Source organism: Bidens hawaiensis, unplaced genomic scaffold (assembly GCF_021521415.1).
Source record: "Bidens hawaiensis isolate Kalapana, Puna unplaced genomic scaffold, B.hawaiensis_p1.1 tig00070153_1, whole genome shotgun sequence".
NCBI classification, from domain to species: domain Eukaryota; kingdom Viridiplantae; phylum Streptophyta; class Magnoliopsida; order Asterales; family Asteraceae; genus Bidens; species Bidens hawaiensis.
The window spans coordinates 3236-28307 of NW_027502332.1; the positions used below are offsets into that span (position 1 = coordinate 3236).

Sequence of the window (25072 nt, forward strand, 5' to 3'; positions counted from 1 at the left end):
CTAAGTTATGAGCACAACGGATCATGTTGTTTTTTGACTCTCAATGTCGGAATGAGCTTGGGCCGCCTGTGACAAAGGTACCTGTGATTTGCACGAACTCGCAAAACTCCCTTAGCGATATTGGAGAAAACTCTTTAGAAGTTGCAACGAGCCCGTTCCATTCTTTTGTGTAAAGCCTTACCGATGGGACCGTGTAGTAGATTCCTTTTTCTGCAAGTTGTAAGAAATTTGGTGGTTCAGGTTCACCGGATGCCATCCCGAACGCGACCATGTGTCCATGAACCTTTAAACACGCCATCAAGCCGTGATTCAAAACACAAGGTTTGTTCATACTACACGCGGTATCTATTATGTGTATCCAATGACGGTTGATGTACTTTTGTTATGTTTTCATATAGATAGCTATAAATATTCGATCCTAAAACTCCTCATACCCACAAAGAAAAATTCTTGGGTCCGCCACAGCACGCAACCTATTATTATCTGAAATGTGGTTTTCCTGATAGAGTCATAGACAACATCAACTCTTTTTCCGGATGTGATCTCCATAACACGATCAACAAAGTTTTCTTCTTTGTAGATAATGACATGGTGACATCCATCTTCCTTCGCTTGCACTGCCTTCGCTTTTGTGGATACGGTCCCAATGTATGTGGCTTCAACCGCGTTTGCCCATTGGCATGCCGCATGCCAACGATCCAACACCACCCGTTGCTGCATGGAAAAGGATCGTATGCCTGGGGTCCAACCTGTTTACAAAAATAAACACTTAGGGGTGTAAATTGAACCGAACCGGACGATACCCTGTTCGTGTTCGTTCGTTAAGAATTTATCGAACAAACGAACGAGTTATAAACACATACTGGACATAAATTCTTGTTCGTGATTGGTCACAAAGGAAACGAATGTGTTCGCGTACATTTGTTAATTTCATAAACGAAAGCAACCGAACGAAAATTAACACAAACAAATTAAACGAAGACAAAATGACATAATTACACAATGAACACACATAAACATATATAAATTTTGAAATAAAAAACAAAAATCTTAATCCCAATCATAATACATAACCAGCCAAAACATAAATCCAGTTAAGTATATAGAGTTAATTATCCAAACAAGCTTAACGCGCATAAAAGAACGAACGTTGGTGAAGACACTACCAAACGTCACACACCCAATAGAACGATTCGGACCTCTGTTTATGTTCGTTCATTTAAATAATCAAACGAGATTATTTGTTAATGTTCGTTCATTTGTTAAAAGAACAAACACAAACAACCCCCCCCCCCCCGAACGGTTCACAACGAACTGAACGTTGGTTCGTTTACAGTCCTGGCGGTGCCTTAAACAAGCTAAAGTTCGGCTCAAGCTCAGTTACACATGTGAAATTAATACATGTTAAAACTTAAAAAACACAATAGGCTCGTTAAGGCTGGCGAGTCTAATCCTAAATGATCTTACTATACAAGACTTGGGCTTAATAACTTTATTTGAGGCTCGAGCTCTTGGTAGTTAAGTTGGTATAAGAGAAAAAACGATCGCATTTACGGGTGCCCAGAGTAGATCTTTGGTATGCGACGAGAGTAAAAGCTTCTGATGTGCGAAAATATATATATAAAAGTAAAACGCGAATCGCAACTAAGCTTTAAAAACCAAACAATCTATCCTAGTTCACACAAACGGCAAGTGTACCAGTCGCGTATAGCAAAGATGAGGAAAGTCCGGATATCGAACTCGTAGACACATGAGAACGGCTCAGATTATAAATCCAAGTCCTACCCTGAAAGATTTCTAATTGATTTTATTATTTTTTATTTTATTTTAATTAATTTAACTAACTTAACTTAATGGAACTAACAAGAAAACTTATCGGGACTTAACGAGGTTTTAACAAATATGGAGAAATGTAAGGCCCCGTTACCGGTGCCTCACTTTAAAGTTGGATTTACTCATAAACACAGCTCTAAATATCAGAGTTAATTAAAACTTTACGCGGAATATACGACTTTCAAACCATTATATTACATAACCATCCATTCTTGTCTTAAGGAGCATTCAAAACATTTAAACATAAAACATTGTCTTTAAAATAACATAACATTTCTTGAGATGCCAGCTTCTTCAAATTCATGCCATGTGCTTCCCCTCATGCAAGCTGCTTCATTCTACTCACCTGCGTGCATACTAAAAGTCAGCTACACTGAGTGAGTTCTAGTTAATCATACAACATACAATCAGTTCACATACTTGCACACATGCTCGAAGGGGTGTACATTATTCATACTTACTTTTCATACATAACTATCCATCCTATTTAAAGAGTCTTCCGCTCTATAACCTCACAGATATTATAAGGGTCTGGTCTCTAACATTACAGATATTATAAGGGTCTGGTCCCTACCATCACATATATTATAAGGGTCTGGTCCCTATCCTCACAGATATTATTAGGGTCTGGTCCCTATCCTCATAGATATTATTAGGGTCTGGTCCCTTTGTTTCGTGCATCTGTACCGTACCTGTCTTTACGTACCTTCCATGACAATACTTGCAATATCCGAAGATCGTTCACGTACCATCAACATATCATACATGCATTATTCATTCATCATATATCTTCATACATACATCATTAATACAGAATATATATCAATCATATCCTTAACTTCCACCCGACGGTGCATGCAATATCCGAAGATCGTTCACATACAATCAAGCAATCATCATACATAAATCATACAAGGCATATACTTACCATTTAAGGCAAGTGTATTAACTATCACATCGAGTATGCACACAGCCCCGAAAACATAACAAGGAAGTAGGGCTAGAAACTCACGTGAGCGCGGTTATGTTCACCGTTAATAGTTATTCCCTTCTTTAGCTGTGCACGACTAACTGTATAACAATTACACGTATCAATTAACTGTCACTACCCATGTCGCGTTTCTAGTCTAATTATATCCAGCAACGAACGGGGGTCCGGGGGCAGCGGGGTTCTAGGGGCGGCAGCCCCTAGCAGGGTCCAAAGGGCAGAGCCCCTGGCTGGGATCAAGCTGTCTTATCACACTTTCCATTAGAATTTTGAATCATTAATTAATTTGTTAACTTAAAAGTTCAAGGGCTTCTTTGTAATTAAATAATTCTTTTTCTAAGTCCAGGGACCATTCTGTCATTTTGTTAAACTTCTAGTTCGTTACACTGCTCTTAACGAATTGGGTTATCATAACGAACTGGTCCTTGTAATGAATTGGACCTTATAACGAATTGGTCCCTTACCGAATTAGTCGACATAACGAACCAGTCCATATAACGAATCAGTCCATATAACAAATCAGTCCAGGTAACGAATTGGACTTTCTAATTCGTTATCTCTTTAACGAACGGTCATAGCGAATCAGGGGTAATTCGTTATCCTTTTCCATAGCGAACTGGGATACGAACTAAGGCTAGTTCGTTAAGATTTCATTAACGAATCACTTGACGAATCACCCCTAGTTCGTTAACTTTCCGTTAAAGAATTAGGGTTAGGTCAGAGAATGTCAGAAACATTCTCTGACATTCCCTTACCTCGTACATACGGCGGCGCAGTCGCCGGAAAAACGCGGTTTGCCGGAAAAATGAGTTTTGACTCGTTTTTCACCTGTTTTCGCCCCATTCGATCCATAATTTGAGTTAGGGTGATCCCTAAGCTCATTTTAGGTTCGGTTTATACCCGATTCCACTTAAATGGTTTAACGGTGTCGGCTCGTCGTTTATTGACCATATCTAACGGGTTTAAGCTCATACACATCATACTATCATTACCTTGGATCAGGATCGGTTTTCTATCTTGATTCGGCTAGAGAAATGGAGAAAAACTAGAGAGAGCTTAAGTGTGTGTATTTTGGTGGTGTATGGAATATGTGTGAAATAAATTAAATGGGTGATTTAAGGTTTATATAATTATGGATCATGGGCTTAAGCCCATGGTCTTTCCTTCCTTCCTTCATAACCCAAGTCCATAACCCAACACTAGCCCGACTCATAATAACTCATATTTCATTTTATTAACCGAAACTAGAAAAACGGGATGTTACAAGAAACGGCTACCTAGGCAAGAATCATATTGACAGTTCAACGGCTAATGGAATTAACTAATCACATGACACCGGGATCTTAAAATAATCAACTAAGGCTGATTAAAGTTCGCTAGATCACCTCTTGGTCTCACCAACTAACCCTCACAAATCTGAGAAGATTGAATAAATGCACCAGGATAAAGATTACTAAGGTACCCTAATGACATATCTCCTCTCAGACTCAACGACACAAAACTCGCTTAAAATTGGTACTAGCAATTATAGGGATAAAGGGGTAACAAAATCTAACCCAATCTAAAACACATATTTGCACCCAAAACTAAACCGGATAAGACCAAAACTCGCTTTCACGCAACTCTAACCTAACTGAATAAAGATACGAGACAAACCGACTCCCTATTACCTCTCGGTCGCTAGGAAGGTGAAACTATTGAATTTTAATAAATAATTGCCCTCAAGATTCCTATGGTCGCGCTAACCACAAACAAATCAAAAACACCAAGTCTAAGACCTAAACGTAGAACTCTAACCAAACGACACACAATCAATCAATCAGAGTAATACGCGGACACACAAGCAATAATTATATAAATACAATATTTTAACACATCAAAGATCGAATTATATAAAGCTTCTCAATAGTAATATGTCAAGTAATAAATCAAAACCAAATAAACCGTCAAACAATGTTAATAATCATCTCAACCTAGGTAGTACAAAATATTTAGCCAATAATCATAACCAACGAAAACTTAACAGATTCAAAAGTCATAATCATCATATCAAGAAATATAGAGATGGACTTATAAAATAAATAATGCAAACCACTTTGAAGAAAAATAATGTTTCATACTGCGGTTGCTGCCCCGACTCCCCTAGGCTTCCTTCTTCTTCCTTGGCTCACCACAATGCAAAACTTAACTTTTCTTGGTGATATGGATCTGTCCCGATCGGAATTGTTATGGAGGTCTTGGCTTGAATATTTATATTATACTTGTAATTTCGGGGGATTTTATCCCAGCCACAAAACAAAAATTAAACATTGTCTCTTTAAAAGAGACAAAGCTTAAATATGCAAGCCGTCTAAAAATTCCCACAAACAACATTATTTCTTTCTTTTCTCCTTTCCTGTTCCGATCGCAAAAAAACCAAGTAACCGGCTAGGGTTTTTATTATTATTACATATTATCTTATAATATGGTGTAAAAGGCTTTGATCTTGTGGGCTTGGGTCGGGCCTTAAGTTGTAGTCTTCAAACATGATCATAAAGGCCTCTTTTGACTTCAAAAAAAAACCCGAACATTTTCTCTTGTAAAACTCATAACCTACAACAATTATTAAACCTTGTAAGATCATGTAAAGACAAGCCTTAACTATTATTTATTATACGATTAAGCACATAAAACGTGATAAAAAGGTGCGGAAATAAGTGTGTTTTACAACACATCAAACATCCCCACACTTAAGACTTTTTTCGTCCATGAAAAAGAAATCTACACAGGATCATAACCAAGTGAAAAACAACAAACTCCTAGATTATTTAACATTACTAAAGCACAAGAAACAGCTCGACATATTGACCGCGATTGCCGATATTGTTGTCCATTTAAACCCAACCACTAACCTATCAAGCCCCCAATTGCATTAAACGTTTTAAGTCCAAAAATTAAGGCTAAACCTACCCCATCTCAGACAAAGAGAGGTAGAAGACTAGAGTTGAAGCAAACTGTTTGACAAATCACCATAAACCAAGGACTCGTTGATGGTACTAATTAGATGCACTCGGTGAAATTTTGATGGATAAATGGTCCTGTGGAGGTCGTACGAGCTATTCCTAAATATTATTGGACTTTGTCCTATAAATTCCTAATTTGATATTTATTGACTAAGAACCTTCGAGCTCCAATAGTGTATCCTTAGAGTCACTATCCCCTTGGTAACACGTAAACTCTAAGTCCCGTCTAGTATGTGCATCTTTGGCCTCCTTCACTAACTTTAAAGAATACTTCTTTGGCATTTTACAATACATAATTTTCTCACAAGCATTTTCTTTTTTGGAACAACTTTTCAGAGTACACATAACTTTCATTAACATACTTTTTTTATTCTTCTTTTTCTTTTATTTTTTTTCGTTTTTTTTTATATCACCCTAAAGTATATAACTATTTCTAAGCTCGTAAAAAGATGGACATGTGGTGGTGTGCTGGTTTGAGTGCATCTAGGTCTTACCATCTCAAAGTTTTCAGATTATGGTAATCCTCCCTAAGCATCGAAATTCAGTTTCACCATTTTTTAAATTATTATATATATAAAAAATCTGCTAAAGAGGACTATCAAAGCTAGTTGGGCCTACCGACACATCCCAAATCAAATATGCAAACCATCTCTTCTTTGATTATTATTTTTTTATATTTCAAAAGTTCTGAGAGTTCGTTAACACAGCGGTAATAATATCATTTCCTACTTAATGTAGAACAAAAACAATTTTCAATGGACATTTTTTTTAAAAACTTCTTTTTTTTTATTTTTAACATTCAGTCACCCCAGCAACTTTCAGTTTTCGGGTCAATGGCTATCCCCTATGTCTACAGGTAGATAACAGGACCAAACATATACAAATATATGTCCCTCGAACTTAAGTAGCCGACATAATTTTTAGTGAAAGAACAAAACATTTTTTTATTTTTTTCATTTTTTTTAAATTTTTTTCTACAACTAAGTAAAATAAATTCTCATCCCCAAACTTAGAACGAAATTGTCCTCGATGAGAACAAATAAAAGAAATAAAATAAAATAAAAATAAAAACTTAAAGTAATCAAAAGTAAAACAGAGAACGAGTTACTCCCCTGGTTTATATGCAGAATCTGCATCAGCTGTGAATCAATCGAGCGACCGTATAGCATTTCATTTGCGGCCGCAACCTTGGGGAACCAGTTCCAAAATGCCATCAGAGCTACCATGCGCATAATAATACCTGCAATAACTCAAACTCGCTTGCATGTAGCAGCATACAAAACAGAAAACAAAAAATAAGAAATATTCATATTTTTGTGTTTTTGTATTTTTTAATTTTTTATTTCTATTTTTTTATTTAATTTTTTTTGTTATTATTTTTTTATAACTAACAAAAATAAAATAAATAAAACAGATGATAAAGAAAATCATGATACATACTCTACAACTCGAGCTCTCTCCCAAGTGATGCATCTAACACGTCTACGCCTCGGTGAGCAGGTCAAGGTAGAACACCTCGACTGTCTGATCAGCAGTTGGCTCGCCTATGTAGTGCTTTAACCAGTGACCATTCACCTTGAACTTCCCACTTTCGTCTTCAATCTCAATTGTGCCACATGGGAATACCTCAGTAATGGTGAACGGGCCTGACCATCGGGAATTCAGCTTCCCCAGAAATAACCGTAATCGGGAATTATATAGCAAAACCCGATCCCCACACTTGAACTATTTATCACCTCTCAACTTCCTATCATGCAGCTCTTTGGTCTTCAGCTTATAATTGTACGAGTGTGCATAGGCATGATCGCGAAGTTCCTCTAACTCATGTATCTGATGGAAACGATTCTCGCCCGCGAATGAAAGATCGAGGTTAACTGTTTGAAGCGCCCAAAAAGCACAGTGCTCTAACTTAATAGGTAGATGGCAGGCTTTCCAATAAATCATCTGAAACAGTGTGGAACCGGTCGGAGTTTTGTACGCTATACGGAAACCCACAAAGCATCTGTCACACCCGGCCCTGAGCGGCGGAAACAGCCGGGCGCGCGCGAGTGGGGATTGATAATTAAGCACGGGCCATTGCAAACATTCAAAATAAGATTTTCATTGCGCATGAAATGTTTAATACAAATACATTACATTGTTTAAAAATGACATAAAAAAAACATCCAAGTATAAAAACTGTTGAAGATTTCCACGCCATATCCCCTTGCGCTGCGGGAACAACCACGCGCATCGAAGGGATAGAACTAAAATCTTCCAAAAAGCTAGTTTTAGATGTTCAGCGTGAGGTGCTCTAAGTGTGACTCCATGCGCTACCTAGTTATCTCCTGAAAGACACGTAAAAACATTTGAATCAGTATAAACTGAGTGAGTTCACAAGTTTTAGTAACTTGATAAATCGTATCGCGTCATAGTCTTGATAAAAATCATTCTGTAACATAATTCTGATAGCATCATTGAAACACATGCTTAGTAAAACATAGTTCTGATAACATAATCTGATAAAATCGTTCCGCGGGTTATGCGCGAACATTTCTGGGAACTGTGCTCGTCTGTGTAAGTGGCGCTGCCACTACGAGCGAAACAAGTAATACCGTCCCGCGGGTTACGCGCAGACGTTGTGCCGGAAACAAGGCGCTCGTCTGCGTAAGAGGAGCGACCTCTACGAGCGGGCTCAATCCCATAGTACTGCCCCGTGACACGCTAGGCACTCGTCTGTGTAAGAGGTGCGACCCCTACGAGTGGGTGGATCAAACCAGCAGTCCCTACCCTTAGAGTTCCAATGGTAAAGTGATCACTTACTCGAATTCTAGCGCACATACATCGAAAACCATAGATAACCGTTCGCATTGCTCATCATGAAACATAATTTAAACACAATCGCTTGCGTAGCTTGTAAGTATACCATGATAAAACATTATTTAAGTACGTGTCCCTCGCCCCGAAAACAGTTTAAAAGTAGTGAAAACAGTGAAAATAGGGGCTGTGAGACTCACCTGTGGTTCTTGTTAAGGGATTAATCGAGATTCGGGTTTTCTTGGTGTTGGCCTCGGAATTGAAGGTCTAGAATACGATTAAATAACAAGAAGTATATATATTAAGATCAAGAAATAGGAGAATATAAGGGTTGGAAAGTAGATCTCAAGGTTATATTCTCGGCTTACCTAGTAACAGGATCGATAATGAAAACAACGGATGCTTGGGAAATGATTAGTGCAAGTTTGCAGTTCTTAAGAGAGAAGTTTCAAGTGTGTTTTGGGTGATAATTTAGGTTACATATTTATAGGCAAACTCAAGGGAACACAATCCCTTGCTTTAGGGGATTGAAATCTTTTCATATCTAGGTGTAATGATGATAAAGTATGGAAATTATTATTATTTATTTAAAAGTGGAGTAGTGGATAAAAGATTTTGATTTGATTTGGACAGGACATGCAGGTTTGTGGTTGGTGGGAGTAGGGTGGCTGACAGTTGACTTTTCATGTTACAGTGTGCTTTTTCAGGTACTTTTGTCAGTGTACAGTAAAAAGTAGAAATCTCTGAAACACGCTACTGTTTCCTTTTGGGCGGGAATAATCTCCTTACATCTGGAGAATAAACCAAGTGTTCTGCGCGTATAACTTTGTGCGCATAGCTTTCTGCGTGAAGGACATTTCTTTGCTGCGGGTAGGTGCGTAACCTTCTCGCAGTCAGGGACATTGAGTTTCATTTGTAGATTCTCCAGGTGGTCTTGGTATTTCAACATAGTGATCAGTTATGTTGAAGTCAATTCCATCTTGGAGCTTCAGACAAACTAGCTCTCAATGTTCCCGCCATGCGGGGAGGTTAGTTCCCTTTCCGCACGCGCATAAACGATTTGGGATGCACCCGCCTTAGCATCATGCGGGACGGTCAACCCATCATAAAGTTAAGTTACATGAAAACATAAAGCCAAAACACTCGCGCATGGCGCATATAACATATGCCCACGCTGGTTCTAACATAGCGCGCTCGCGCAGGGCGCACATAACATGCCCGCGCTAACATAGCGCGCTCGCGCAGGGCGCACATAACGTGCCCGCGCTGATTCTAACATAGCGCGCTCGCGCAGGGCGCACATAACGTGCCCGCGCTGATTCTAACATAGCGCGCTCAATATTTACAATCACCTAATTATTAGGTTGATTACTTAGTTTATAGGATTGGGAAATTACCGGGTGTCACATTCTCCCACCGTTAAGAGAATTTCGTCCCGAAATTTAGGAGACGTCGCTGGCAGATGCCATGTTCTGAAAGAGGTGTGGGTATTTCTGGCGCATTTGATCTTCTCTTTCCCAAGTAAATTCAGGCCCACGCCTTGAGTTCCATTGAACCTTTACTAACTTGATTCGACTTCTGCGCAACTTTTGTTCTTTCCAATCGGTTACGGCTATAGGCTCTTCTACGAAGTGCAGTTGTTTGTCGATGTGAATCTCTTCCAACGGTAAAATCAACGTTTCGTCAGATAAACACTTTTTGAGGTTGGACACATGAAACGTATCATGAACTCCACTGAGTTCGGCGGGTAAACGGAGTTTATAAGCAACCGGACCGATCCTTTCCAGGATCTCAAATGGTCCAATATAGCGCGGATTCAACTTTCCTCGCTTGCCGAAACGGGGGACTCCTTTCCATGGAGAGACTTTCAAAAGTACTCTATCCCCTACTTGAAACTCCAATGGTTTCCTTCGCACATCTGCGTAGCTCTTCTGTCTGTCGCGCGCTGTCTTAAGGCGATCCCTTATCTGAAAAATCTTGTCTGTTGTTTCTTGGATCAATTCTGGACCAGTCATTTGCTTGTCACCCACTTCAGCCCAGCACAGTGGGGATCTACACTTGCGCCCATACAAAGCTTCAAACGGCGCAGCCTTGATGCTTGTGTGATAACTGTTGTTGTAAGAAAATTCAACCAATGGGAGATGAGTATCCCAGCTACCACCGAAATCGATTGCGCACAGCGCGCAGCATATCTTCCAATGTCTGGATTGTTCGCTCGCTTTGTCCATCCGTTTGGGGATGATATGCCGTACTCATGTCAAGACGAGTACCTAAAGCCCATTGTAACGATCTCCAAAACCTTGATGTGAACCGACTATCTCTATCAGAAATGATGGACACTGGGACTCCATGTTTTGAAACTACTTCTCGAATATACAATCGGGCTAACTTTTCCATCTTATCGGTTTCCTTGATCGGCAGGAAGTGCGCTGACTTAGTTAACCGATCCACAATAACCCAGATCGTGTCGTAACCCCCAGGTGTCCTTGGCAGTTTGGTGATGAAGTCCATAGAGATTTGTTCCCACTTCCACATGGGAATTTCTGGCTGCTGAAGCAACCCTGATGGTTTCTGGTATTCAGCCTTTACCTTTGAACACGTCAGGCACTTACTGACATACGTCGCGATGGCGCCTTTAAGATTGGGCCACCAATACAGCGCTTTAACATCTTGGTACATCTTGTCTGCGCCAGGATGTACGGAATACCGCGTCTTGTGAGCTTCGTTTAGTACTTGCTCGCGCAATCCTCCCTTGAGAGGGACCCATATGCGGTTAGCGAAATATAGATTGCCGTTCTCTTTAAGTTCCAAACTCTTAATCATACCCCCAAGGGATTCGTTTTTAGCAAACTCTGGTTTCAAGGCTTCTTGCTGAGCGTCTCGGATGCGGGTAGAGAGCTCTGCGCGAATGGTCAGTTTTAGAGCCTTGACTCGTAGCGTTTTTATTCGCTCCTTCCTACTTAGCGCGTCTGCTACCACATTCGCCTTTCCAGGGTGATACTTTATTTCACAATCATAATCATTCAACAATTCAACCCATCTTCGTTGCCTCATGTTTAAATCCTTTTGATCAAATATATGTTGAAGGCTCTTGTGATCCGTAAAGATTATACACTTTGTACCATAGAGGTAATGGCGCCAAATCTTTAGCGCGAAGACAACCGCTCCAAGTTCCAGATCATGCGTTGTGTAGTTCTTTTCATTGGTCTTGAGTTGGCGCGAGGCATACGCTATGACTTTGTCTCGCTGCATAAGGACACATCCGAGTCCCTGATATGAAGCGTCGCAATAAACGACGATGTCATCCGTCCCCTCGGGCAGAGACAAAATTGGCGCACTACATAACTTCTGTTTCAACATTTGAAACGCTGCTTCCTGATTTTCGCCCCAAACAAACTTCTTGTCTTTCTGAGTTAGCGCGGTCAGAGGTAGAGCTATCTTGGAGAAGTTCTCAATGAAGCGTCGATAGTAGCCAGCTAGTCCTAGGAATTGCCTCACCTCAGTTGGGGTTTTTGGCGCTTCCCAGTTTTCGATGGCCTTGACTTTGGAAGGATCAACGTGTATTCCTTTCTTGTTTACAACGTGACCGAGAAAGTGAACTTCTCTAAGCCAAAACTCGCACTTGGAAAACTTCGCATACAACTTTTCTTTCCTCAACAATTCCAAAATCAATCTCAGGTGTTGCTCATGCTCGGCCTTGGTCCGAGAGTAAATCAGAATATCATCTATAAATACAATCACAAACTTGTCCAAGTATGGTTTGCACACGCGGTTCATCAGATCCATGAATACAGCCGGCGCATTAGTTAGCCCGAAAGGCATCACTAAGAACTCATAATGGCCGTATCTAGTTCGGAAGGCTGTTTTCGGCACATCTTCCTCATGGACCCTAAGTTGGTGGTATCCTGACCGTAGATCTATCTTTGAATAATAACTGGATCCCTGCAACTGGTCAAATAAGTCGTCAATCCTCGGTAAGGGGTACCGATTCTTGACTGTCAGCTTGTTCAGTTCCCTATAGTCAATACACATTCTGAACGAACCATCCTTCTTCTTAACAAACAGTACTGGAGCTCCCCAAGGTGAAAAGCTTGGGCGTATGAAACCCTTATCCAATAGTTCCTGTAACTGATTGGATAGCTCTTGCATCTCAGATGGAGCTAGTCGATAAGGCGCTCGAGCTACTGGCGCAGCTCCTGGGACTAAATCAATACGAAATTCAACTTGTCGCGGTGGCGGTAATCCGGGCAAATCTTCAGGAAAAACTTCTGGAAATTCGCGCACTACTGGTAAGTCTTCAATTCTTCGCTCATCTCCTTTCTTCTCTACTACATGCGCCAGGAAGGCATAGCACCCTTTCCTTAGGCACTTGCGCGCCTTTAGGCACGAAATCAGTTTTGTCGCAACTCCCCTTCTTTCCCCTTGAATTACCAAGGTCTCTCCGTTCAACAGTGGGACCCGAACCTGCTTCTCATGGCAAATAACTTCCGCGTGGTTCTCGACTAACCAATCCATACCTACCACAATGTCAAAACTTCCCAAGTCTATTGGCAACAAGTTAATATTGAACCCGTGACCTCCCATGACTATTACACATTGTTCAGTTCTTTCGTTCGCGCATAACTGCCTACCATTGGCTAGTTCTATAGTATAAGGTGTGTCTAGCCTACTGGTCGCTAAGCCTAGGGAGTCTTTAAACTCAGTGGATATAAAGCTTAGGTCAGCGCCAGTATCAAATAAGACAGATGCAAAATGGCCGTTAAACAAAAACGTACCGGTTACCACATTCGGCTCTTCTTTAGCTTCGCCCGCGCCGATCACAAAAGCTCTCCCGCGAGCTTGATTTCCCTTTTGCGGGCAATCCCGACTAAAATGCCCTGGCTTCCCGCATGCGTAGCAGTTGTCGCTCGCTCCAGCTTCTCTGATACGGCAATTCATCGTCTTGTGCCCTGGTCTGCCACGTTTGGCGCACATGACGCTCGCGCATTCACCCTCGTGGTGAAACTTGCATTTGTTGCACCATGGGTAAGGCCCACTGTATCCTTTCCTTGTTGGCTCCGCGGCTTGGATCGCGTAAACCCTTGCGCTCTCCTGCTTCTTGAACGGTGGCTGCTTGGAGTCGGACCCTCGGTGGTGAGAGTTCCATTTCCTCTTGGAGTCAGAGGTTCGCTGTTCGTTTCCGCGCGTAGTCAACATACCCGCACGGACCGTATCCCTTGTAAGGGTGATGGCCCGCGCTACCGCCTCATCAAAGGTTGGAGGCGCTGCGGCGTTGAGCGGAACCCTAACAACAGGAGGTAACCCAAAGATATACCTCTCGATCTTCTTTTCCTCTGTGTTTGCCATGTCTGGCACCAACTGGCAAAGCTCGTTGAACCGGTTGTTGTAGGCGTCGATATCCGTTCCTACCATGGTGTGGTTCCAGAATTCCTGTTGCAGGCTCTGAATTTCTGCGCGAGATCAGAACTTTTTCATCATCATCTCTTTCAGCTCCTCCCAGGTCCTGTGGAGAGCAACTTCTCGCCCCAATGTCTTCACTTGAAGCTTCCACCAAGACGAAGCTGCTTCTTGGAACATGCAGGTCGCGTAAAGGACCTTCTGGTTCTCACTACATCCGCTAATGGAGAGAACTGTCTCCATCTTGTCAATCCAGTTGTAGAGCCCAATGGCCCCTTCGGTACCCTTGAATGGCCAAGGCTTACAGGCCATAAATGTCTTGTAGGAGCATCCTTTGTCCAAGGCTCCTGATTCGGGTTCTGGGGTCTCATTCTGACGACCCTGACTTGATTCGGCCTTGCTGGCCTCGTGTGTTGCGATCGCTTGTGCGATTATTTCCGCGAGTTCCTCTGGTGTCATGGTAATTCCCTTCGCTCTAGTTGGAGGCATTCTCGCTTTAAAAGAGTGAAAATATATCAACTTAGCGCATGTACTCTGAGCACATAATGTTTTTATCTTTATTTACTAGACTGTGTGACCCGTGTTCCTAAGTGTGTGTATAGTTTCTTTTGAAAATATTTTCTTTGAAAAATATTTCACGCGATTCCCCCAACGGTTATAGTCTAGGTTAAAACTTCTTTTCCTAGTTCGCTATAACCAGTGCTCTGATACCAATCTGTCACACCCGGCCCTGAGCGGCGGAAACAGCCGGGCGCGCGCGAGTGGGGATTGATAATTAAGCACGGGCCATTGCAAACATTCAAAATAAGATTTTCATTGCGCATGAAATGTTTAATACAAATACATTACATTGTTTAAAAATGACATAAAAAAAACATCCAAGTATAAAAACTGTTGAAGATTTCCACGCCATATCCCCTTGCGCTGCGGGAACAACCACGCGCATCGAAGGGATAGAACTAAAATCTTCCAAAAAGCTAGTTTTAGATGTTCAGCGTGAGGTGCTCTAAGTGTGACTCCATGCGCTACCTAGTTATCTCCTGAAAGACACGTAAAAACATTTGAATCAGTATAAACTGAGTGAGTTCACAAGTTTTAGTAACTTGATAAATCGTATCGCGTCATAGTCTTGATAAAAATCATTCTGTAACATAATTCTGATAGCATCATTGAAACACATGCTTAGTAAAACATAGTTCTGATAACATAATCTGATAAAATCGTTCCGCGGGTTACGCGCGAACATTTCTGGGAACTGTGCTCGTCTGTGTAAGTGGCGCTGCCACTACGAGCGAAACAAGTAATACCGTCCCGCGGGTTACGCGCAGACGTTGTGCCGGAAACAAGGCGCTCGTCTGCGTAAGAGGAGCGACCTCTACGAGCGGGCTCAATCCCATAGTACTGCCCCGTGACACGCTAGGCACTCGTCTGTGTAAGAGGTGCGACCCCTACGAGTGGGTGGATCAAACCAGCAGTCCCTACCCTTAGAGTTCCAATGGTAAAGTGATCACTTACTCGAATTCTAGCGCACATACATCGAAAACCATAGATAACCGTTCGCATTGCTCATCATGAAACATAATTTAAACACAATCGCTTGCGTAGCTTGTAAGTATACCATGATAAAACATTATTTAAGTACGTGTCCCTCGCCCCGAAAACAGTTTAAAAGTAGTGAAAACAGTGAAAATAGGGGCTGTGAGACTCACCTGTGGTTCTTGTTAAGGGATTAATCGAGATTCGGGTTTTCTTGGTGTTGGCCTCGGAATTGAAGGTCTAGAATACGATTAAATAACAAGAAGTATATATATTAAGATCAAGAAATAGGAGAATATAAGGGTTGGAAAGTAGATCTCAAGGTTATATTCTCGGCTTACCTAGTAACAGGATCGATAATGAAAACAACGGATGCTTGGGAGATGATTAGTGCAAGTTTGCAGTTCTTAAGAGAGAAGTTTCAAGTGTGTTTTGGGTGATAATGTAGGTTACATATTTATAGGCAAACTCAAGGGAACACAATCCCTTGCTTTAGGGGATTGAAATCTTTTCATATCTAGGTGTAATGATGATAAAGTATGGAAATTATTATTATTTATTTAAAAGTGGAGTAGTGGATAAAAGATTTTGATTTGATTTGGACAGGACATGCAGGTTTGTGGTTGGTGGGAGTAGGGTGGCTGACAGTTGACTTTTCATGTTACAGTGTGCTTTTTCAGGTACTTTTGTCAGTGTACAGTAAAAAGTAGAAATCTCTGAAACACGCTACTGTTTCCTTTTGGGCGGGAATAATCTCCTTACATCTGGAGAATAAACCAAGTGTTCTGCGCGTATAACTTTGTGCGCATAGCTTTCTGCGTGAAGGACATTTCTTTGCTGCGGGTAGGTGCGTAACCTTCTCGCAGTCAGGGACATTGAGTTTCATTTGTAGATTCTCCAGGTGGTCTTGGTATTTCAACATAGTGATCAGTTATGTTGAAGTCAATTCCATCTTGGAGCTTCAGACAAACTAGCTCTCAATGTTCCCGCCATGCGGGGAGGTTAGTTCCCTTTCCGCACGCGCATAAATGATTTGGGATGCACCCGCCTTAGCATCATGCGGGACGGTCAACCCATCATAAAGTTAAGTTACATGAAAACATAAAGCCAAAACACTCGCGCATGGCGCATATAATATATGCCCACGCTGGTTCTAACATAGCGCGCTCGCGCAGGGCGCACATAACATGCCCGCGTTAACATAGCGCGCTCGCGCAGGGCGCACATAACGTGCCCGCGCTGATTCTAACATAGCGCGCTCGCGCAGGGCGCACATAACGTGCCCGCGCTGATTCTAACATAGCGCGCTCAATATTTACAATCACCTAATTATTAGGTTGATTACTTAGTTTATAGGATTGGGAAATTACCGGGTGTCACAGCATCATCTAATTTGTCGGACCAATCCTTTCGGGTTAGCCCCACCGTCTTCTCAAGAATGCGTTTAATGCCCCTGTTACTCACCTCTACTTGTCCACTGGTCTGTGGGTGATAGGCAGTCGCAAGCTGATGGGTGACCCCATAGCGTTGCAACGCCTTCTCCATCTGCGCGTTGCAGAAGTGAGTATCTCGATCGCTAATCAAGGCTTTAGGTACACGAAAATGAGAGAAAAGATTTTTCAGAAATCTCACTACTACTCGGGCGTCGTTAGTGGCCAAGGCTCTGGCCTCGACCCACTTGGAGACGTAATCAACTGCTACAAGTATGTACTTGTTCCCTCTAGACGATGGGAATGGGCCCATAAAATCAATACATCAAATGTCAAAAACCTCACAAACATGGATAGCATTTTGGGTCATCTCGTTTCGGGATGAGATGTTACCGACACGCTGGCATCGGTCACAGCTTTTAACGAACGTATGAGCATCTTTGAAAATTGAAGGCCAATAGAATCCTGAATTGAAGACCTTCTTAGCAGTAAGAACCTCACCATGGTGACCTCCTGTCGGTCCCTCATGACAATGGCTCAAAATCCGTCACCCTTCTTCAATATCCACACATCTTCTCACAAGCTGATCAGCACCTATAAGAAACAGAAACGGGTCATCCCAGATGTAGAACTTTACGCCAGCAAAGAATTTCTTCTTTTGCTGGTGAGACATCCTCCTAGGGAGGGAACCATCGACGAGGAAGTTCGCTATATCGGCAAACCATGGGTAGCCATCATCCTGGGCTCTGACAAACATGAGATTCTCTATCGGGAAATGGTCATTGATGTTGACCCCAGCATCTCCAATCTCGGCTTTCTCAAGACGTGACAAGTGATTGGCCGCCACATTCTCGGTCCCTTTTTTATCACGGATTTCTATATCAAACTCCTGAAGCAGCAGGATCCATCGGATAAGACGAGGCTTAGCGTCCTGCATGTTGAAAAGATAACGAATGGCAACATGATCCGTGTAGACGACTGTTTTGGACATAACGAGATAGGACCTAAACTTATCAAATAAAAACACCACAGCTAATAACTCTTTCTCGGTGGTAGTGTAATTCTCCTGAGCACTGTTTAGGGTCCGGCTAGCATAGTAGATCGGGTGGAAGTGCTTCTCCTTCCGTTTTCCAAGCACGGCTCCTACGGCATAGTCGCTCGCATCGCACATCAATTCGAATGGCAAACACCAGTCGGGAGCAATCATGATCGGGGCGTTAACGAGTTTGTCTTTTAGAAGATCAAACGCCTCGATAAACTATTCAGAGAAGACAAATGGAGCGTCTTTCTCTATTAGCTTGGTCATCGGTCTCGCAATTTTCGAGAAATCTTTAATGAACCGGTGATAGAAACCTGCATGACCTAAGAAGCTACGGATGGATCTTACAGAAGTAGGCGGGGGGGGGGGGGAATTAGAAATTGTTTCAATTTTAGCTCGATCGACCTCGATCGCCGCACTCGAGATCTTATGTCCCTATGTCCTAGAACGATGCCCTCACATACCATGAAGTTACACTTCTCCCAGTTGAGGACTAGGTTGGTATCGACTCAACGAGCCATCATCCTATCAAGGTTGGAGAGACAATGATCGAAAGAATTCCCGAAGATAGAAAAATCGTCCATGAAGACCTCCATGGAATCCTCGATCATGTGATCGCCACCATACATCGCTGGAAAGTAGCTGGAGCGTTACAGAGTCCAAAAGGCATGCTTTTATAGGCAAACATGCCGTAGGGGCAGGTGAATGTGGTTTTCTCCTAATCATGGGGAGAGATCGGGATTTGGAAATACCCGGAGAAACCATCCAGAAAACAGTAGTACTGCTAACCCGCCAAATACTCAAGCATCTAATCAATGAAGGGTAATGGAAAGTGATCTTTCCTATTGGCGTCGTTCAGTCTGCGGTAGTCGATGCAGACTCTACAACCGGTCACAGTCCTAGTGGGAATAAGCTCATTCCGTTCATTGGTGACGAGAGTCATGCCACCCTTTTTTGGAACCACTTGGACCGGACTCACCCAGGCGCTATCAGAGATGGGAAAAATGATTCCCGCATCAAGGAGTTTAATGATTTCTTTCTTAACGACCTCTAGCATTTTCGGATTAAGCCTCCGTTGAGGCTGAACGACGGATTTGAAATTATCCTTCATGAGAATTTTATGAGTGCAGAACGAGGGATTAATCCCTTTGATGTCGATGATCTTCCATTCTATCGCCTCCTTGTGCGCTATCAGCACCTTTAAAACTTCAACTTCTCGACCTCCGTCAAGGCAGACGCGATGATGACGGGTAGCTTCCTCTCCTCGTCCAGAAATGCATACTCTAGATGATCGGGTAGATCCTTAAGTTCTAGGTAAGGAGGAGGGCTCTCAATAGAGGGTCGGTCCATCGGATCGTCTCGCACGATCTCAACAGCTGACTCTGAATCTAGGGATAGTGACAAGGTGTCATCCATCAATGGTTGAGTAGTAATGGCAACCATCTCGACCTCTGAAATCTCCTTATCGAGAATCTGTGGGTCCTAGGTAGGACCTCCACAGATGTCAGTGAAAAACTCCCGCACATGCGATACGATGGTGTTAACGAAATACAGGGAGTCGTCCGCCGACTTGGGGTGTTTGAGTGACTCTCTTACGTCAAAGGTGACGTTATCATCCCCAACTTTCAGAATCAATTTTCTCTCATGGACGTCGATCAACGCCTGTGCGGTGGCAAGGAATGGTCGGCCTAAAATGAGCGGGACATTATCATTCTCATTCATATCCAGAATGACAAAGTCCACCGGGAAGATGAACTTGTCGATACGAACAAGCATGTTCTCGACCACCCATCGCGGATATTTCATAGATCGATCAGCAAGTTGGATACTCATTCGGGTTGGCCTTGGTTCTCCAAGGCCCAACTTACTGAACACAGAATACGGCATGAGATTGATGCTGGCCCCAAGATCGGCCAAAGCATGTCGAACCGTATCGTCGCCTAAGATGCAGGGAATTGTAAAACTTCCAGGATCGGCCATCTTTTCAGGCAACTTGCTCTGCAAAACTGTAGAGCACCCAACACTCAACGGAATAGACGAGACCTCCGCTAGCTTCTCCTTATTGGAAAGAATGTCCTTGAGGAATTTGGCATATTTGGGCATTTGAGTAAGCGCCTCAAGGAAAGGAATGTTCAGGTGAAGCTGTTTGAGAAGTTCGAAGAACTTGGAGTTTTGCTCATCGTCTCTGTCAGATCGGAGTTTCCCAGGATAAGGCAATTTGGGTTTGTAGACTCTTAGAGGTGGGTTTGATGATGATGAAGGTATATCGGTCGACTTCGTGCTCGCTGGAATAGTCTGCTGGTGTGCCTCGGCTGGAGGAGGCTCCATCTGGATCTCCTCGTCCACCTGCTCCTCTTCATCGACCGCAGATGTGACAACTCTCGAAGGACCAGCTTCTTTTTCTCTTCTAGCACCACTCCTAGTAGTCACTGCCTTGGCGAACCCTCTCGGATTTTTCTCGGTATTGCTCGGTAGTGAACCTGGTGCTCTCTCAGATAACTGGTTGGCAATCTCTCCGACGTGACGCTCAAGATTAGCTAGAGACGTGGCTTGGTTCTTTAGCATAGCATCGTGTTCCGCAAATTTCGCCTCATTCGTCACTTGGTTCCTCTCATCTCGCTTCAGCAGCTCAACCATCATCTCCTCCAGTGAGGCTTTCTTCTCCTCTCTCCCCGCTTGTTACGAACTCTCCTGACCCGAACTCCCCTGCCCGGATAGATTCTCTCGACGCTGGTTTTGGTATTGGGCTTGGTAGACACTGGCTTGTCCCCATCGATAATTATTCTGATTTCTCCAGCCAATGTTCCCGCCGAAGGCGGGGTTTTGATATCTCAAGGGGTTGTTGACGAAGACAACCTCCTCCTGATTGCTACCCTGCTGAACAAGACAGTCAATGGTGTCGTGACCCCCTCGGCAAACCTCACACTTTGCGACGCTCTTAATGGTAAGATCTCTAACGAGTTTGTTCAAAGCATTAATCTGCGCCTGCTTGCTAGTGTTCGAATCGACCTGAAGTACTCCTCTCGATGACGTGGAAGAATTTCTGCCCCCGTGCCCCTCGTAGCTAGCTGCTAGATCATCAAAAAGGACGACGCACTCATCGGGATCTTTATTCTTAAGGAGGTTCCCGTTAGCAGTTTGGTTCAACATCTCTCTCACGTGCTGAGTGGCTCCATTGTAGAATTTCTCGATGAGCATCCACTTATCTAAACCATGATGAGGACAACTAAGAAAGAGATCCTTGAATCTTTCCCAAACTTCCCCGAAAGACTCGTCGGATATCATGCGGAAGGAGCAAATCTCCTCACGGAGTCGAGCGGATTTAGATGGCGGAAAGAATTTGGTCATAAATTTCTCTTGAAGGCCCGCCCAAGTGGTGATGGATCCAGTAGGTAGTGACTTCAGCCATTTGTAGGCTTTTCCGGAAAGTGAGAAGGGAAGGAGACGGAGATAGATGGCTTCATCGTTCATGTTGCCGATATGGAAAGTTTCGCAGATTTGAACAAACATGTCGATGTGGTTTGAAGGGTCTTCGCTCTCCAGCCCTTCGAATTGGAGTGCGGTTTTGATGAGTTGCATGACGTGGGTAGGAATGGACCAGTTGCCAGTGGTGGCACCGTTTGGTAAGGTAATGCTTGAATGAGGATTCGTTGTCGGCCTACCATAGTCAGCTACTACTCTCCTAGGCGGTTGGTCACCCATGTTCCCTGGAAGATGCGGAAGAAATATAAGTAGAAGAAGAATCAGAACCTGTCGGTGAAACAGAACGCTCTCTCCCCGGTTGGACTTTCTCGGTATCGTCAGACGTTTCAATCTTCAGAGGTCCTTATGGCGTATGACGCATACGACTATAAAGAAAAACTAAAATTAACTAAGATAAAATTAAACTAAAAACAAATAAAAGCAAATAAACAAGTAAAAAGAAAACAGGTAAGTCCCCAAACTCAGGTCGTTCTCTAATCGTCTCAAAACCGTGTCCCCGGCAGCGACGCCAAAAACTTGATGTGCGAATATATATATATATATATATATATTATATATATATATATATATATATATATATATATATATATATATATAAACGAATCGCAACTAAGCTTTAAAAACCAAACAATCTATCCTAGTTCAGGCAAACGGCAAGTGTACCGATCGCGTATAGCAAAGATGAGGAAAGTCCGGATATCGAACTCGAAGACACGTGAGAACGGCTCAAATTATAAACCCTAATCCAAGTCATACCCTGAAAGATTTCTAATTGATTTTATTATTTTTTATTTTATTTTAATTAATTTAGCTAACTTAACTTAACGAAACTAACAAGAAAACTTATCGGGACTTAACGAGGTTTTAACAAATATGGAGAAACGACTACCTAGGCAAGAATCCTATTGACAGTTCAACGGCTAATGGAATTAACTAATCACACGACACCGGGATCTTAAAATAATCAACTAAGGCTCATTAAAGTTCGCTAGATCACCTCTCGGTCTCACCAACTAACCCTCACAAATCTAAGAAGATTGAATAAATGCACCGGGATCAATGTTGCAAAAAAGTCGCTGAGCGGTCCCTAGGCGGCCGACCCCCCTGGAGGGAGGACTCGGGGAGTACTTTGATAGTACTCGGACATGATAAATATAAAGAAAATTAGTTTTTGGGTAATATATATATTTCAAATATCATAAGTTTACTAATACTTATAACAAAATAAGTGAATATCAATATAAATAAGGTAAATACATTTTTAAACATTAAATTATTCTAAAAAATGTTAATCATAAATTAAAAAATGATATTCGTTCTTTAATATTATAAAAATACGAATTATGTTGTATTTTTTAAGTCAAAATAGACCCAAGTTAACCGATTTGATGTGATTCTGGCTAATGTTGACCACCTTTGAACAATTTTTAGTAACTCGGCGGAGGTAGACCTACTTTTACAACATTGACCGGGATAAAGATTACTAAGGTACCCTATTGACGTATCTCCTCTCGGACTCAACGACACAAAACCCGCTTAAAATTGGTACTAGCAATTATAGGGATAAAAGGGTAACAAAATCTAACCCAATCTAATACACATATTTGCACCCAAAACTAAACCGGATAAGACCAAAACTCGCTCTTGCGCAATTCTAACCTAACCGAATAAAGATACGAGACAAACCGACTCCCTATTACCTCTCGGTCGCTAGGAAGATGAAACTATTGAATTTTAATAAATAATTGCCCTCAAGATTCCTATGGTCGCGCTAACCACAAACAGATCAAAAACACCAAGTCTAAGACCTAAACGTAGAACTCTAACCAAACGACACGCAATCAATCAATCAGAGTAATACGCGGAATCACAAGCAATAATTATATAAATACAATATTTTAACACATCAAAGATCGAATTATATAAAGCTTCTCAATAGTAATATGTCAAGTAATAAATCAAAACCAAATAAACCGTCAAACAATGTCAATAATCATCTCAACCTAGGTAGTACAAAATATTTAGCCAATAATCATAACCAACGAAAACTTGACAGATTCAAAAGTCATAATCATCATATCAAGAAATATAAAGATGAACTTATAAAATAAATAATGCAAACCACTTTAAAGAAAAATAATGTTCCCTATTGCGGTTGCTGTCCCGACTCCCCTTGGCTTCCTTCTACTTCCTTGGCTCACCACAATGCAAAAATTGACTTTTCTTGTTGATATGGATCTGTCCCGATCGGAATTGTTATGGAGGTCTTGGCTTGAATATTTATATTATACTTGTTTTAATTTCGTGGGATTTTATCCCAGCCACAAAATAAAAATTAAACCTTGTCTCTTTAAAAGAGACAAAGCTTAAATATGCAAGCCGTCCAAAAATTCACACAAACAACATTATTTCTTTCTTTTCTCCTTTCCTGTTCCGATCGCAAAAAAACCATGTAAACTAGCTAGGGATTTTATTATTATTATATATTATCTTATAATATGGTGTAAAAGGCTTGAATTTTGTGGGATTGGGCCGGGCCTTGAGTTGTAGTCTTCAAACATGGTCATAAAGGCCTCTTTTGACTTCAAAAAAAACCAGAACATTTTTTCTTGTAAAACTCATAACCTAAAACAATTCTTAAAGACAAGCCGTAACTATTATTTATTATACGATTAAGCACTTAAAACGTGATAAAAAGGTGCGGAAAATAAGTGTGTTTTAGAACACATCAGCTTCATATCTTTAGTTTGTAATTTGTAATTGAAAGATTTTTTTTTTGGGTAAAAGCTTCAAATCTTCATTGTTTATTTTTAAATTTTTTGGTACGAGAAATTGTTTTTCCAAAAGTATTATAAGAAATTGTTGCTTCACATACTGTAAATATTTATTTTTGTTTTGGGTAAACACATCCTTTTTCGTAGTTAGTATTGTGTTGCCGTTTACATACTGCTTTATTGTAATCGTTTGAATGATAAAGTATAAAAACAATGACTAATTAATCACGATTTGAAAGCAAATAGATGGACCAAAACTTCAGCTGTCAGTCCATTTAAGATTGCAGCAGCTGCTACGATAGGATCCACCATAGGCAGAACAGACACACCTCTATCTGCAGGAAGTATCTGTTCCTCAGCATATGCCGAAACCGGGTAGCCAGCATAAGCCACAATTTGCTGGTAGTGACTGCAGGACCAATTGCTATTACAACTCCAGCTGCCTCCATACCTTCAGTTTTTTTAACCATAATTAATCATGATTTGAAAATTTGGATAATGTGTGAATACATAAGATGATGAAAAATGAGAATGCATCACCTGGTGTGTAAGCAAATGGTGGAAGGATCGGGTGTACGCCTTTACGCATGTAAACATCCAAATAATTAAGCCCGATCGCCTTGTTTTTCACTTTGATCTCTCCGATTTTGGGTTCTCCTATTTCCACATCTTCCAACTTCATCACCTGCAAAAGTGATCGAGAATTCAAAACACGAGATCTTCATAGATTAAAGCAGAAAAAAGAAGATTACCTCAACGCCACCAAATTCATGAATTCTAATTGCTTTAACCAT

The 25072-nt window shown here is 41.7% G+C and overlaps 1 non-coding gene and 1 pseudogene across 1 annotated transcript; one reads left to right on the plus strand and one right to left on the minus strand.

Annotated features, from left to right (window-relative positions):
- LOC143605559 (uncharacterized) lies at nucleotides 1–25072 on the minus strand (annotated as a pseudogene).
- Nucleotides 21230–21336, plus strand: LOC143605560 (small nucleolar RNA R71). Its single transcript, XR_013148564.1, has one exon. It is a non-coding gene; the product is annotated as a small nucleolar RNA R71 (small nucleolar RNA).